This window comes from Pogona vitticeps, chromosome 15, assembly GCF_051106095.1.
Source record: "Pogona vitticeps strain Pit_001003342236 chromosome 15, PviZW2.1, whole genome shotgun sequence".
NCBI lineage: Eukaryota > Metazoa > Chordata > Lepidosauria > Squamata > Agamidae > Pogona > Pogona vitticeps.
Genome location: NC_135797.1, coordinates 6416773 through 6432291, shown reverse-complemented (window position 1 = coordinate 6432291; position 15519 = coordinate 6416773). Strand labels below are relative to the sequence as shown.

Sequence of the window (15519 nt, the reverse complement as noted above, 5' to 3'; positions counted from 1 at the left end):
GAAGACCAAGCAGTCGTAAGATCGAATCCACATGATGGAGTGAGCTCCCATCACTTTGTCCCAGCTCCTCGCCAACCTAGCAATTTGAAAGCATGCAAATGCAAGTAGATAAAATAGGTACCACCTCGGTGCGAAGGTCACGTGCTGGCCACCTGACCACGGAAACTGTCTTCAGGCAAAACGCTGGCTCTACGGCTTGGAAACGGAGATGAGCACTGCACCCTAGAGTCAGACCTGACTGGACTAAATGTCAAGGGGGAGCTTTACCTTTACTTAACTCAGTAGTGGCACTACCTGGATGCAGAGGCAAAAGTTGCAAGTTCGATTCTCCACTGAGTCTCCCTGACAAGGGCTGGACTTGATGATCCATAGGTTCCTTTCCAGCTCTGCAGTTCTAAGATTAAGATTACGAAGCTTTTTAAAAAAATGATTTATTCATTTATTTGGAATGGAGAAATGTTGGAACAGGAAGGACTTCATAAAAAGTCACTGAATCTTGTTAGATTTTTCCCTAGTGAAAGGCTTTGGCAGATTTAACCTTCCATGGCTATGTCCCCAGCGTCACTCATGTTCCTTGGACTTCTAGTCTGGGACTCCCCTTTCTGTTTAAGACCAGCTCTAGTGTTTAGGAAAGGGGCCAATTAGTGCCCTTCTTCTGAAGGTTTTTTTTTCCCTGAGAAAAAACAATAGTGCATTAAAGAAGCTCTAATCAGCCCCCTAGAAGACGTTGTTTCTTGCCACTTTGACAAGTTTTGGGGGCTGCGCCCTTATAAGCCGATCGGTTCCTGGGTAAGAGACAAAGGTGTTGTGTTGACATCCTCTCCTTCCTGTATCTCCACTATGGGAAAAGCAGAACTGCTGTTTTTAATTGTTCCTCCCACTCACTTGATGGAAGACAAGTGCCCTCAAAATGTGGAGAAAGCAGCAAAAGCTGTAGTTAGCAACCAGGCGTCTGGATAAGGTGGTGATGGGTAGGTACCTCAACCCTTATCCCTGATGGTACGTCTGCCTCCTTCATGGGGCCGGTTTTGGCCCCAAATGCAAAGCTGCTGATCCCCTGTTCTTAAACCATCACAGCATATTGTGGAGTGTGCTGCATTCATCCTCACAGTTCCTATACTGTACTTACACGGCAAAAGGGGCAGGCGGTGGTGTTGACTCAACAGCCATAAAATGATAATGGAACTTTCTATTTTATGTCCAGAGTGGGCCTTTTGTAGACCTAATGAATTTAAATGCCCATTCAAGGCCACGCGGTCTCCAAACAGGGGACATTACAAGAAGGAAAACTCAAAGCAATGTACTACTGCATTGTGGATGTTATGAAGACTGCAGCGTGGAGGGAGAAGAAACCTGAGGATAAGGACAGCTGGCGCGACCGTTTCTGTGAAGGGACAAGTCCCGGGATTCAGATCCTGTGACCTTACAGGTTCCCAGAGTGTAAACTGGGGAATGGAAAGGGATACAGAGATTTGGCCACTGGGTGCGCAGTCTTTGGCTCCCTAATCTAAAAGTGCATGCTCCCTCTGGAAAAGAGAACATCTTTTGCTGGGAGTGCTCACCTTTTCATCCAATCTCCCCCTCTTTCTGTCCCTCTGACAGTCCTGCACTTGGGGAATAATGAATCTATCAGTCTAAAAGCACAGGGGCTGCTTTTATTCGTTGGATTAATACGGGGAACTAATTAAGACAGAATACTTGCTCTCAAACCGCAGCCGGGAGTGTTGGTGGTGGGGGGAGAGAGAGAGAGCAGGGTAAAAGGAGTCGGGAAGGGGTCTTCACAGAGTCAGAATATGCACTGACCTCTCCTGTATGGATCCCCTTTCAAAATGAATCAGGAAGACCAAAGCATCCCTCCCCACCCCTTTCTCTCCCTGCCCCCCCGGCCCCATCCCACAAGGGACACCTTTATCTGGGTTTGTATTTGAGCAGTCCCTCATCCACTGACTTGAGAACAGGCTGGCTGGGTGTCCCTTTTGATGTAGGGCAGCCATCCGTTTGAAGGGCTACCAGAGGTGTCCTCTATTTGAAGGTGTTGCTCGTTTGAAGAACTTTCAGTCCAGGTGTGATTTGAAGGCAAAGAAACCCCCCAAAAAACAGAAGTCTGGGACCCTGGAGATGTGCATCCACAGTTTGCAGCACCCAGAGGACCAATCCAGCAGTATAATATACATAAGATGCCATGCCTGGCCCAGCCCATTGATTAATTAAAACTGCTTTGTGCACTCCTCATCAGCCTCCCTCAACTCTGCATTTCCATGTGCCTTGGTCTACAACGTCCACTGTCCCCAGACAGCATCTGTGGGGGATAATGGGAATTGTCATCCATAATGCTAGAATCGGTATGCAGCTGAATTGGTGACCAGCTAGTCTTTGATAGGGTGCAACTGCATTGCAATATACTTCTCCAGTTACTCTGAGTATAGCATGATGCAAATTGATTCAAAATTTCCCAGGTACATGACATTATTGTAAACATGTGAGAAACTCATACTTTTCTTCAAGGAATTGTTTCTTTTTGAACACCCATCAGGAGGTTGTTTATTTTAAATCGCTACATAGTTTTTAGACCTATTTTTGTTGCATGGATAGCCATGTTGTTGTACTCTGTGTACGTGGGCCTTCCCTGTGCTGACATCTTGGTGATGTGTTTGAGGTGGTGTGGGATGCTGTCCCATTGGGAAAACAGCAATTACGGATGCTGTCCAAATTGTTTCCCTTTTAATTTTTTTTAAAAATAAACAATTCGACCTTAGCACTCTATCACATTGGTGCAGCGCTATGCCACTTAGAATAAAAAAGGGAGGGGAATGAACTCCAGACAAGACGGTTATGGACAAGGACACAATGTAGGCGGAATCAAGACAGACCCATAGGGGGATCTAAGTGCGGTTATGGACAAGGACACAATGTAGGCGGAATCAAGACAGACCCATAGGGGGATCTAAGTGCCAACCTTGGGTCTATTAAAGTCCATTTGAAGAGCCGTGTCATCCCCTGTACTGAATCAACCCAGTTCAACTGAGCCTGCCCCATGATGACAGGGAGAGTTGACACAAAGATAAGATGAGATGAACTGATCCAATAATATCCTGACATAATTCTCAGATTATTTTGGGCAGTGCAGTCACGCCATCAATAACAGGCAGGGAGGGAGGGAGACAGGAAGGTAGGCTAGATATTAATGTAATACCAAACAGCACCAGTCCTCTAATGATCTCACTCTTGCTCTGTTATCAAACCTTTTGGTTCATCTGTTACATTCATACCTCACTATTAACCCAAACAGAATGGAGTTTCCCCGTTTTATCATCACAACAACCCTATCAGGAAGATTAAACAGAAAGATGACCCAATCAGATTTGTGGTCAATGGGGGTTTGATCCTGGCTCCCTCCAGCCTCCAACCAGCACTCTAACCACGGCATTGCACTTCTGCCTGCCCGCCTTTCCCCCCCCCCCAAATCTATCCAGTTGGAGACTCTTAAGAATCCCCACTGGTAATGGGTTTTTATTTTTCTTTTATTGCTAGCCTTCTGCGTTCTTCCAAAACCTGCAAGCTCCAATTAGGGTCCTGCTATCGGTTTACTGTCCCCCATTTATGATTAATCATGTGTGTTAAAAGTAATGCCATCATAAAAAAAAGGCCTGGCAACCAGGGAACCGGAAGGTATAGGTCAGCCTGCCTGGGAAAGCCGCAGCCCTTCTGCAGCCGGCGCTTGTTATGGCCATGGAGGATATCGCATTGTTATGTATGCCAGCATCTCCCTCTCTCCTCCCCCCCCTCCAAAACCGCACAGTTTATGCTCCACCAGTTGTATTAGAAACACCCATTCATCTCGCTGGCATCTCCTTCTCTCTCCCACTTCCCCGCTTCCTTGGCATCAGGCATTTCGGTTGCTGGGCAACCGCCACGCAAAGGCTTTTTTGCCATCAACGCTCCATTGGCCAGATCAATTTCAGCCCAGGTTTGCTCCGGCGGGGCGGCCGCTCCCCTGCTCCCGGCTGCCTTCACGCCATCCGGTCTGGGGAAGTGCAGCCTGTTTCAAGGCCCTCCTGCCCCCACACGTGTACAACGGGGAAGCATCACCCTGTTCCTCTACCACGGGGGGCCTTCCAGATGGCGCAGGTGGCTGACTCAGCCCTAGCCAGCACAACCCAGGAAAAAAGGGTGCTGGAACCGCATTCCACTGCACACCCCTGAGTGCATTTTGCTACAATGCCCAGAAAGTTAGGAAGAAGTGGTAGAAGGGGCCTGGGTACGGGGAAAGGTACATTTGGGGAGTTCCCAAAACACCCCAGCCAATATACAGTGGTGCTTCGCTAGACAGTTACCCCGCATGACAGTTTTTTCGCTAGGCATTGACTTTTTGCAATCGCTATAGCGATTCACAAAACAGTGATTCCTATGGGGGAATTTCGCTGGACAATGTTTGGTCCCTGCTTCGCAAACCGATTTTCACTAGACAATGATTTTGACAGCTCCCTCCGCGCTCGCAAAACGGGTGTTTTCGGGACCTAAGCTTCGCAAGACAGCGATTTAAACAGCTGATCGGCAGTTCGCAAAGCGGCTTTCCTATGGCCGATCTTCGCTAGACAACGATGATTCTTCCCCATTGGAACGCATTTAATAGGTTTCAATGCATTCCAATGGGGAAATGCTTTTCGCTAGACAATGATTTTGCTAAACAGTGATTTCAGTGGAGCAAATTATCCTCATCTAGCGAGGCACCACTGTAGCTTGTTTCTGACAGTTACTTTTCCCCATCTCAAGGGGGGAAGGACCACAGGGGACCTTCCTGACCATCAGATAATCTGATTTGCTTCTAATGAACACTGGGAGTGGGATAGAGTGATACATAGCCATGAAATCCACTCCCTGGACACACTTGGAAGTCCTATTTAGCTCTCTACTCCACCTCTTAATCCTTAGATCTTGAATCTGGCTTCACTGTGATGAGGACTAGATGCTTATTTCCTTTAGCCTTGAGAAAGGAAGGCTGAGGGGAGATAGGATAGCACTTTTCAAATACTCGAAAGGTAGTGATTCAGAGGAGGGGCAGGATCTGTTCTCAGTCATCCCAGAGTGCAGGACAGGCAACCATGGACTCAAGTTACAGGAAACCAGGTTTTGACTGAATATCAGGAAGAAACTTCCTGTTAGAGCAGTACGACAATGGAACCAATGATCTTGGGAAGTGCTCCAACACTGGAGGCATTCAAGAGAAAATTGGACAACTATTTGTCAGATCTGCTTTGATTTGGATTCCTGTATCGAAGAGGGGGTTGTAGTCGATGGCCTTACAGGCCCCTTCCAACTTCATTATTCTGTGATTCTGTGATTCTTTCTTTTTTTTCAGAAAGGAAAACTTAAGTTCTCAGGCCACGGCACACAGCCGTGTGAAGAGCCCTGTGTAACTCTGAAAAAAGAAGCGCAGCAGAAAAATGCAACTTTTTTTCATAACACAAGTGTTATTGGTTACTGGTGGTTTGCCCTTCTCGAAGGAAAGATATCTAGGCACAAAAGCAAATATCCCACTTTGCAGATTTCAGAGCGCAGCCTAGATTGTTATAAAAAATCCTCACCTAAGGGGCCAGTATAATACAGATGTCCAGATACACAGCTGGGTGCCTGAAGAAATGACCAGTAGAGGGCAGCAGTGCTCAGGGCCAGTGGCACACACAATGGCCGTCCATAAACAGATAGGTACACAGTAATCTATGAACTTTGAATGCAAACGCTTAAGGACCAGCAGAGCATGGTGTGCCAAGGTGTGGAGTGTTCTGTAATCAAAATGATCGGACAGAAGTGGGGGACTGATCTCCCACCTGCTGGATTTGCAGCCAGATGCCTCAACCACTGAGCTATCCAGCTGTGTGTTAGTTTCCCCCCAAACCCGGTGCTGTGCCCATGTGCTAAAGTGCCAAGCCTTTGACAGGTTTGCTGGTCTTCTCCTATTTATGAAGGCATTGGTTGCGGGAACCAAATGAAGGGGAAGGTATAAAGCCGGCTTCTAAAGGAGCATCTCCACTTCTCCGATCCAACCTTTCCTTGCAGGTCAACGTACAAAAGAAACTGAAGTTGACTTTGGGTGAAACTTGGACAGAAAGTGGGGTACCGTTCCTGATGAGGAGATGGGCTCTTTGGTGGCCCACAGCTTTGCGAAGAGCCCTGTATGACTTTGAAAAAAGAGGAATCGTGGAAAAAGGCAAGGAAGGAAAAATTCCAAGGAAGACGCTGCAATATTTGAGCTGTTTTCCTTTTGCATTTACATTAATTTACACTTTATGTCTTGCACTAAATGGGGGAAAGATATTTAGTGTCCTCATATTCTTATTATGCTGCTGATTTATTGCTTTTTTCTAGAATTATTTCACTGGGGACGTTGATAATTTATCACCAAAATCAATACCTGGTACTTTTTTTAAAGTTATCGATTGTTATGCTTTTTTTTGCTCAAGCACATTTGATTGTTTCTGCATTATTGATATGTGATTTGTGCTTCTGATATTACGTCGATATGCATATATTGACCGGAATGTTATTTGCATGTTTTGATGCATTGCCGTTCTTGGTTCAAGCTGTTTCAAGCCCAACTTTGTTCTTCTAGCCTTCCCTCAACCTGGCCTGCCCCAAAACCTTTGAGTTCCCATCATTCCTCACTCCCAACCATTGGCATACTGGCAAGGTTGAAAAAGAGCATACTCCAAAACAGCCGGATACCATCAGGTTATAATCTAACCTAGGAGTGAGCTATCTGTTGCCTTCCAGCTGTTTTAGGCTATCCTTCCCACAATCTGTGACCAATTGCCATGTTGACTAGCCACTATGCAAGTTGTAACCAAAACATATAGAGCAGTGATCCCCAATCTTGGGTCCTCAGATATTCTGGGAGTAAAACTCCCAGAAATCCTGGCCAGCACAGCAAGTGGTGAAGACTTCTAGAAGTTTTTGTCCAAGAACATCTGGGGACCTAAGGTTGAAACTCACCGATCTAGAGGGCATCAAGCTATTCCTCTGGGCCTTGATGAATAGACTTATTCTGAATCAATTAGTTGATATCAACCCTGCCACCACTCTGAGCATATCTAGTCTCATCTCAGGTTGGAAGCTGAGCAGGGAGAAGTCTGATTAATATTTCATTGGGAGATCAACACACAAGATTAGCAGCCTCCAAGTAGGGGTGGGAGAGACTCCTGCCTAAAATTTTGGATAGCAGCTGCCATTCAGAGTCAGGTGTCCCATGGGTCTGGCTCAGTATAAGGTAGCTTCCTACATTCCAACAAGATTAGACCACTGTAACGCGCTCTACGTGGGGCTACCTTCGAGGCTGACGCGGAAACTACAAGTGGTGCGGAATGCAGCGGCCAGACTCCTAAGTGGAGCGAGAAGATACCATCATATCTCTCCTATTCTGGCCACGCTGCATTGGCTGCCCATTCGGTTCCGCGTTGACTTCAAAGTTTTGATGCTTACGTTTAAAGCCCTAAACAGTTTACGGCCTCGATACTTGGAGGAACGCTTACTCCCACCCAGTTCTACCCGTGTCACCCGCACGAGTCAGGAGGTGAGGCTGAGGAGCCTGACGCCGAGGGAGGCCCGGAAGGAAAAAACAAGAAACTGGGCCTTCTCAGCGGTGGCTCCTTGCCTCTGGAACAACTTACCTCCTGAGATTTGCACAGCTCCCTCGCTGGGTATTTTTAAGAAACAACTGAAAACATGGATGTTCAGGCAGGCCTTCCCCCTTTCCAGCTAATTCCTAATTATTATTTTTTCCTTTTCTGCTACAATATACCCTGTTTCTCGCCATCTTTGGGAAAAAAATTATTTTATTTTTTATTTATGCAAATTATGTTATGTGATACGTTATATGTGTAATTGTTTTATAGTGTGTGCTGTAAGCTGCCTAGAGTGGTCACAACTGACTAGATAGGCGGGGTATAAATGAAATAAATAAATAAAATAAAATAAATAACCTGGTGTACTCTATTTGTTCTGAATATAGTTTCCATCAGTCCCAACCAGCAAGATTGATATGCTATGTGTATGATAAGGGTGGTAATAAAAAGGAAGCCAGATGGAGGAAGTCTATTATAAAAGAAAGATGATGGAGCAAAGTGGCTAACGGAGCAATCCTATACTCAATTTACTTCGGCTGGGGGCCTGTAGCAGCTTGTGGAAGCCCCATCAGGTGGAGGTAATGCAATATACCTTGCGATTGTGGCAGACGTATTAACAGCTCAGATGAAAAGACAGCAAGCTAAAGCAGGGTAAAAGACTGGACTGCACAGAGTAGGGGCACACTTAGAGTGTACCATGGGCCACGCTACCATCAATGGTGCAACTTTATACCAGCAGTCCCAGTTCTGGAGGAAAGCTTTTCCTTCCTTCTTGGCTTAGAAGGGACAGGAAAGAATTAGAATGATCAATTGGGTAGAGAGACCTTTGGGTAGAGTGGGCGGCATATAAATTAAATAAATAAATGAATAAATAAATTGCCCTGCCTTATTTCTAGGACAAGAGCATGAAACCCCTGGTAGCTCATCACGGTGCGTCCCAGCCCCAGAGAGGGAAGCTGCAATTTAGATGCGAAAGCATGCCGCACCGGGCAAGATTTGCTGGTCGTCATGTCACACACGCTTAGTGTGCAAGGGAGCTATGGACGTTTAGAAGCGATGAGCGCAAGGGAAGTGGTTGGCACAAACCCCGGGGCTGTCCAATGTGCATGGGGCTCCAGAGTACACTGGAAACACTTCCCTGGTTTGCATCTTAAAAGGCGCTGCATCTTGGGACTGCAAATTCAAAGCCCCAAGAGCTTGGAAATCGCTGACCCTGCTCCTCCTTATGGCCTCGTTGTAAGGCTGTAAAGCTGAAGAGTGTAGGTGGAGAGTTCTGGACAACACTCGAAAGGACAAAATGGAAATGTGGCACCTAACAGAAGGCTGCTTTTGACCGCGTCTGCGAGGGATTTGCTCTGCCTTGGAAATAAATAAAGTTTGTGCAATCTGAGTAGAGGCAATCCAAGATAGTTTGCTGCATGGGGCAAACAAGATGATTCTCTACACCTGCCTTCCCTCCATCTGGCATCTGCCTTGTACATTGATAGGGGCCAATGGGACACGATCCTCCACCCCAAGACCATCAGGATAGCCTTTCGAAGAGAGGGCAACTCAGGAGGAACCGCTTGCATGTGGTGATTATGGCCACTCCCCAGTATTTAGCACCAGAGGTGGCGGCCTCAATATGCTTCATGGTAGGGCTGGGCCACAATCTGACATGAAGGAGAAGGTTTCACAAATAGAGGTGGATCCACCCACTAGCACTTCGCTTTCTCCTAATTCACTAGATCCCCAGCATTTCCTCAATGAAGGAATTCAGGCGATGCGCGGCCAGAGACCAATGTAAGCGTGTGTGCAATAGAAAGGATTTTGCAGACAGAAGGAGCCATTTGGTGAAATGTTTTTTTTTAAAAAAAATTGGCATGGAATATCAGAGTCTAATAAGGCTGCTTCATTAGTGCCGTGGAGCAGGCAGAAATGACGAGGGATGGATAAATATTTATGATGTTTGCTGTCGGTCCTCCTGGAATAGCGAAGCGAGGACTCGCTAAAGGAGTGGTGTGCTCCACTATGTATGCAGAGAATGCTAGCAGAGCCTCCCCTAACCAGTCGCCCTCCTGATGGGTTGGAAGACAACTCCCATCATCCTCAGACAGCACAGCCATTGGTCAGCAGAAGGAAGGGAGCAGTATTTAGCAAACACCCACCATTGTCAGAAAGATGAAGGATGTGCCTCTGGTAGGGTGACAACATGCCCTGCTTGGCAGAGGACGACCGTCTATAGAGGTTCATGTCATCCAGAGATGATGTGAAGTGTAGTCCAACAGATCTGGCAGGACACCGCTTGGGGAACGTTGGGCCTCAGATAGTGCAGGAAAGCAACTGTATACTATCTGTTTACTTATTTCAAACACACACAACTCTATCTTTCCCTCCACTGGGCTGCAGAAAGCGATGAAAGAGCCGTACAGAACAACACAAAGGGGGAGGGGAGGGAAGAAATTAAGCATCTTAGTACAGAAAGGGCAGCAGTTTAAAAAATAGCAACGAAAAGCCAAGGAGACCTGTTCACTCACTGTCCCCTAAATCACGGGCTGGTTCTTAACCTTGGGTTACTCAGGAGTTTTGGACTGCAACTCCCAGAAGCCTTCACCACCAGCTGTCCTGACTGGGGTTTCTGGGAGTTGCAGTTCAAAAGCATCTGAGTAACAAAGGTTAAGAACCACTGCCCTAAATGTTCACACACACACACACACACGCTGCCTCTCATGTGGGAATTTACCCCATCTGGGAATTTACCTCTCTGTGCTTATTCACTGGAATTGGTGGGCTTCTTCTCTCTCTCTTTTTTTTACATCACCAAGAGATCTGACCCCGATGGACCTGAGACGGGGAGGGCAAAGGTCAGCTTGGCGCCACAGAAAGTTCAAGACCTTTTCGGATCTGGCCTCGTCACCCAAAGCTGCCCTCTGTCATCCTTCCTTACAGCTGCAGCTCTTCTGCCTGGGAACCCTCCCCAGCCCATCCCTGCCGGGCCCTGACATTTCCATCCTTCCTGGTCTCATGTTAGCAGTGTGCCTCCTTATGCCTCTGTGGCAGTCCAGGTGGGAGGATGCGGATCAAAGCAAACTCGCAAAGATGCTAAAGGCATCACAGCTCTTCGCCTCAGCCTGGACCAAATTACCAGCAGCGGCAGTGGCGACGGCAGCAGCAGCAGCAGCAGCAGCAGCAGCAGCAGCGGTTCATACAAACCAACAGCGCTCTTGATCTTGTCTGGCGTCTGTGTGTCACAGCATCCTCCCTTTCCGGAGTGTGGCATGCACACATACGCGCACGCACGCACACACACACATACACAGAGAGATCTGAACATCTCCCTGCCGTCTGCTCCTTACAGGAACAATACCCTTGGCCTAATCTCTTTTATTTCTCAGTTTTTTTTCTCTCTCTCTCTCTGTTTCTTTCATATCCAAACATTCTCTCAACAGTGGCGTGTCCTGCTCCTCTTTCCGCCTACCATGTCATCTTCAATTCCCTTCTCCCTCAGTTATTTTGCTCTCGTTCCCGGAATAAACGACTGGCTGGTGTGATAAACTTTGCAAAGGGGGAGAAGGCTTTGCTAGCCCATCCACCTGCCCCTAACCGTACAGAACCAAGCCTCTGATCAGGTAAGACAATGTCCATTTTATCCTGTTTTCCAAATGTTGCATGCTGACGACTCAAGGGTGCCCAGGTACCAAAAAGGCAATGACTCGGCCAGCCAACCCCGTCAGCTGGCGGAGAGGAGGCTGTCTAGATGGACGTGGCATTTTCAAGTGCCTGGTTTTTATTATGTTTATGTGGCTTTTCTAAAGAAATCCAAAGAAACCGACCTGACTGCACATCAGTGCAAGCCAGAGGGAGATGAGTATCTGTGGCCGGTTGTTGTTGTTTTTTAATCAAGCACAGTTCGGCTGGCATTTAGTACTTTTTTTTTTTTTTTTGCTTCTTCTTAAATGAAACTGCTGCCTGATTTGGCAAATTCAGAAAGCCATCTCCTGGTGAGAAGGAAAAGATAATCTTCATTCCTTCTTTTCTCATTCTTCCTTTTTTAAAACAAGCAATGGAATAAATGCTAGCTGTATTGCCCAGCTACACTTTTAAACTATTAGCCGGTGCTGTGATTTGGACATTTCATCCAGGTTGCTGGGAGAAGGATGCTGGAGGGGGGGATGTGTATCACAACTGGATGAGGGTGACCGATCTCTTACCAATGCTCCAGAACTATGATGAGACCTGCACAGAAGCAGGGGCTGTGCGGTAGGTTGACCCAGGGGGTGAAATTTTCATTTGGCTTTTACAATGCATGTTTGGGGGTTCTACTATCATCTGCTAGTCCTCCCATGCATCGCTGGTCTAGAAATGGATGTACAATTTCCCCACGAACAAGGCACAGGAAGGATGCACTTAACACCATTTCCAAATGGTGGCAAAATATGCCGTTTCTTACCCTGAGTGGCAAAGCAGGGACCGGGGGGGGGGGGGTGCAGTTATGGAAACGGTCTTGGGGAAATGGTTCAGCCAATTCAAGCCATCCTACCTTTCAGATATCTGTATGTTTCAAAGAAACATGCCTTGTGTCTTCCCCTCAAACCAAATGATTTGGCTTTATAAAAAGCCCTCAGCAGGATGGCAGACGTCGGGGCTAAGATCCCGTTTCAGCGGATAACTTGCTTTTACATCCACCCTGGAAAAATTCAAATTCGACCATCGTTAATGGAAAGCGATGTTCCAGGTTGGGGCTCTGCTGATGAAAAGAAGGCGCTTTTTTTTTTTTTGCCTTGCAGGATTAAGTGAGCCTTCGGCAACCCTGTCACCTAATGATTACTGATTTGTGCAGCCCGAGGAGAAGTGTTCCCCAAAGAAAAACAAATAGACAGATTCCATTTGCAAAACCATGTTTCACAAGTTCAAAGTTGGCATATGATGTAGCTTAATATAGATTTGCAGACCTAACACTGGAGCAGGCAGTACAGCCTTGGGGCCTTACCTGTGCCCCTCCTTCTCCCCTTCTTGCAACTTCCCGGAGATTTGCGTTACTGTATTTTTATTTTAAATGGCAACACAGGGAACGTGAAAGTCGGGAAGGGCTGATTAATAGATGTTTGCAAGGAGCTTGCATGGCAGGCGATAGAAAAGGGCAAAAGAGAGGATATATTAGTAAAGCTTTTAATCTTGCATTATTAAGCCGTTCTATCTTTTCCCCCATGAAAGTAGAATATTGATTTTAAGTAAACATAGCACCATACGCCAGACAAAGTAATAGCAGCCTCTCTCCTGCACCAAGATTGCTGGGTAGGAAAAGTCACAATAACACATTCGTACCGAAACACAAAGCACTCTTGATTAAAATGAGCCAATTGCTTCTCATCTATAGATCACAAAAAGCCATTTTGCCCTAGAGATATAATATTGCCGACTTTTGGATGATGGGCCATTGAAAAGGAATTTTTTCCCCAATATTTTAACCAGCTGGCTTTCCCACGACCCTGTTATTTTTCTGGTGGATGACCATTGAGAGAAAGGTAGCAATGCATAACCTCACCAGTTTGCTCGTTCACATCTGCCGTTTGGATTCATTCTGCTGACTCTGTTCTTGTTCGGGTCTCGCTCCCCGCCCACCTCCCGGTCCGCGAGTTCTTTAAAAGGCCTGATTTAAGCACTTTCAAGAACTCACACATGTGGTTCTATGTTTTCAGCATTTTGTTGTTGTTGTTTTTTAACCAACTGTATATTCCCTTTGGGAAGTCTGTATTTGCATTTTTAGACACATTTCAGATGCAGAAGAAGAATGAAACTGTATTTGTTTCAAAGTGAAACTGGCAGTACAGGGGGGAGAAAGGAGAGTTTATGGGATGCACATGGCTATGTAAGAACTTGCTGGCTGTAGGAACTGTATTCGGTCCCATGGGATGCCAATCTCAGAGAAAGGCCTCTGACATTAAGTAGAATTTGAATTTGAAAAGAAGAAATAGAATACAAGCCACTGGGGAAGTCTCTTGCAAACCTCTATTTGTGAGGGAAAAACTCAGCAATAGCACTATTAATTTCAAACCGGCCATCACAGGGGAAATGGCGTGTTTGTGAAACTTGCCTTTTAAAGTGGGGATCATGGGTAAAAGGATAGATCTGGATTTGTTGGTATATTTCTGGCGAGGATTTCTGATGTCCCATTCTTAAACAATTGCAGTAACAAATTGAGTCTGTACCCTCAGTGCTGCGCAAAATCAAATTGATTAAGAAAGCTAAGATAAATCAGGTGTAGCTTTCTTGGGAAGAGCTGTAAGTTCCTTTCTATCCATTCCGGTATTCCGGAACAAATTCCTGTTTTTTGTTTTTTTGTTTTTTGGTACCAGGCCCAATCAGTAGGTCTTGGAAATGTTGGAGGAAAACAAAGTCAGTCGCACAAATCTTAAGCTTAAGTCCCTTGGTAAGAATATCGATCTGTGATTATCCTTGCTAACTCCCTAGCTGTGCTTTTCAACATTTTCCTACTCATTTTCCCTCTCATATAATAAGAGCTATGTGCCTTTGAAGCCTGTCCTGATTCTCTTAGGTAGAAGAGAAAACAGGCCCAAGAAGGCTTTTTCTCCTGCCTTTCCTCACCTAAAAAAAACAAAGTGGTGGGCTGATGTTTATTCCTTATAACCACACATGCTGTACAGCCAGCTGTCGTATGAAGCTGCCTGGGGCACCTTCAGATTCAGGGTGTCTGGGGCAACATCATGTTAGCGATTTAATTTGTTGTTATACCTCTACCGTACTGTTAAAGAAAAGGAGAGACTTGAGATTTCTGCCTGTTATGCCACAATAATATGCTTTGCTTTGGATACCTCTTTGCATCATGGATTACGTGGTGGGGAGGCAGTATTTGTTACCGCAGGCAGCAAAATAGTCAGAGAGAGAGAGAGAGATTGTGGCTATCAGAAAATTCACTCCTAGCCTTCGCACGCTCCAAAATAGGCTTGTAACTCTGCAAAAGCGCAAAGGGATCGCCTGGGCAGCCCAACCTAAGAGCGAGGACAGCCCCCTGGGAAGAGGGTATCTGCTTCTGCTCTGGGGTATTTCATCATCTGTCATCATCGGTGGCAGGCCTTGAGGACACTTTCAAGGGATTCAGAAAAGTGTCATCATCACTGCTGCCTAAAGACCCAGAAGGGGTTTCTTGGAGCTGGAGTTCACTAACATGTAGCCCCAGAAACCACAAGAATGGGTAGGGAGCGGGCCTGCTAATGAATCAGAAATGCCGGTTCAGATTGACTGACAGCCAATCATATGTGCATCTACAGTATCTACTCACAAAGTCCTGCAGAGTTCCATGAGACGTGCTCCTACACAACCTGGTACAAGATGACAGCCTGAAGAACCAAAGAATCGTCTAATTCACAACTCAGTACAGTAGTCTAACTTGGAGCCCTCCAGATATCTTGAATTAACCACTGTTAATCCACCATGTCTGGAGGGCACAAGGTCAGGCAATTAATTATTCAATTAAGGACCCAACTAAATATGAGTGGCTTGTTTGCAATAATGTAGAAAAGCAGTTTCATTTATACAGAATTTTCAGAAGGCTATGTAAATTTAATTTTATTTTTTTGCATGCTATTACAAATATCAAAATAGCCTCAATAACCAGCAACGGTGCTCTTAATATGCCACGCTAATACAGTAATTAAAATTCTTTCCCCTACTGACTTAACTGATCTACCCGTTACAATTGCCACGTCAGTGATACAAGTAACACAGAGCTTCTGAACATACATAGAGGCCCTTCATGTCATCATCACTACACACTGGCAACAGAACGCCAAAACTGTCCAGACACACTGGGAAAAGAGAAAGATGTAGCTCTCTGGAAAGGTGCAGTCTTGAACCTTTGTATGCCAAAGCGGTCCAAAATATCAAGATGGAACCAATTAGT

The 15519-nt window shown here is 46.0% G+C and overlaps 2 protein-coding genes across 2 annotated transcripts in view; one reads left to right on the top strand and one right to left on the bottom strand.

Annotated features, from left to right (window-relative positions):
• The window catches only part of MACROD1 (mono-ADP ribosylhydrolase 1), a 352795-nt gene that overhangs the window by 122432 nt on the left and 214844 nt on the right, over nt 1-15519 (bottom strand). The gene's annotated exons all lie outside the window — the stretch shown is intronic.
• FLRT1 (fibronectin leucine rich transmembrane protein 1) overlaps nt 10868-15519 on the top strand; it is a 169137-nt gene continuing 164485 nt past the window's right edge. The window contains exon 1 of the mRNA XM_072983784.2: nt 10868-11227. The gene's annotated coding sequence lies outside the window, so the exon portion shown is untranslated. The remainder of the gene's footprint in view (nt 11228-15519) is intronic.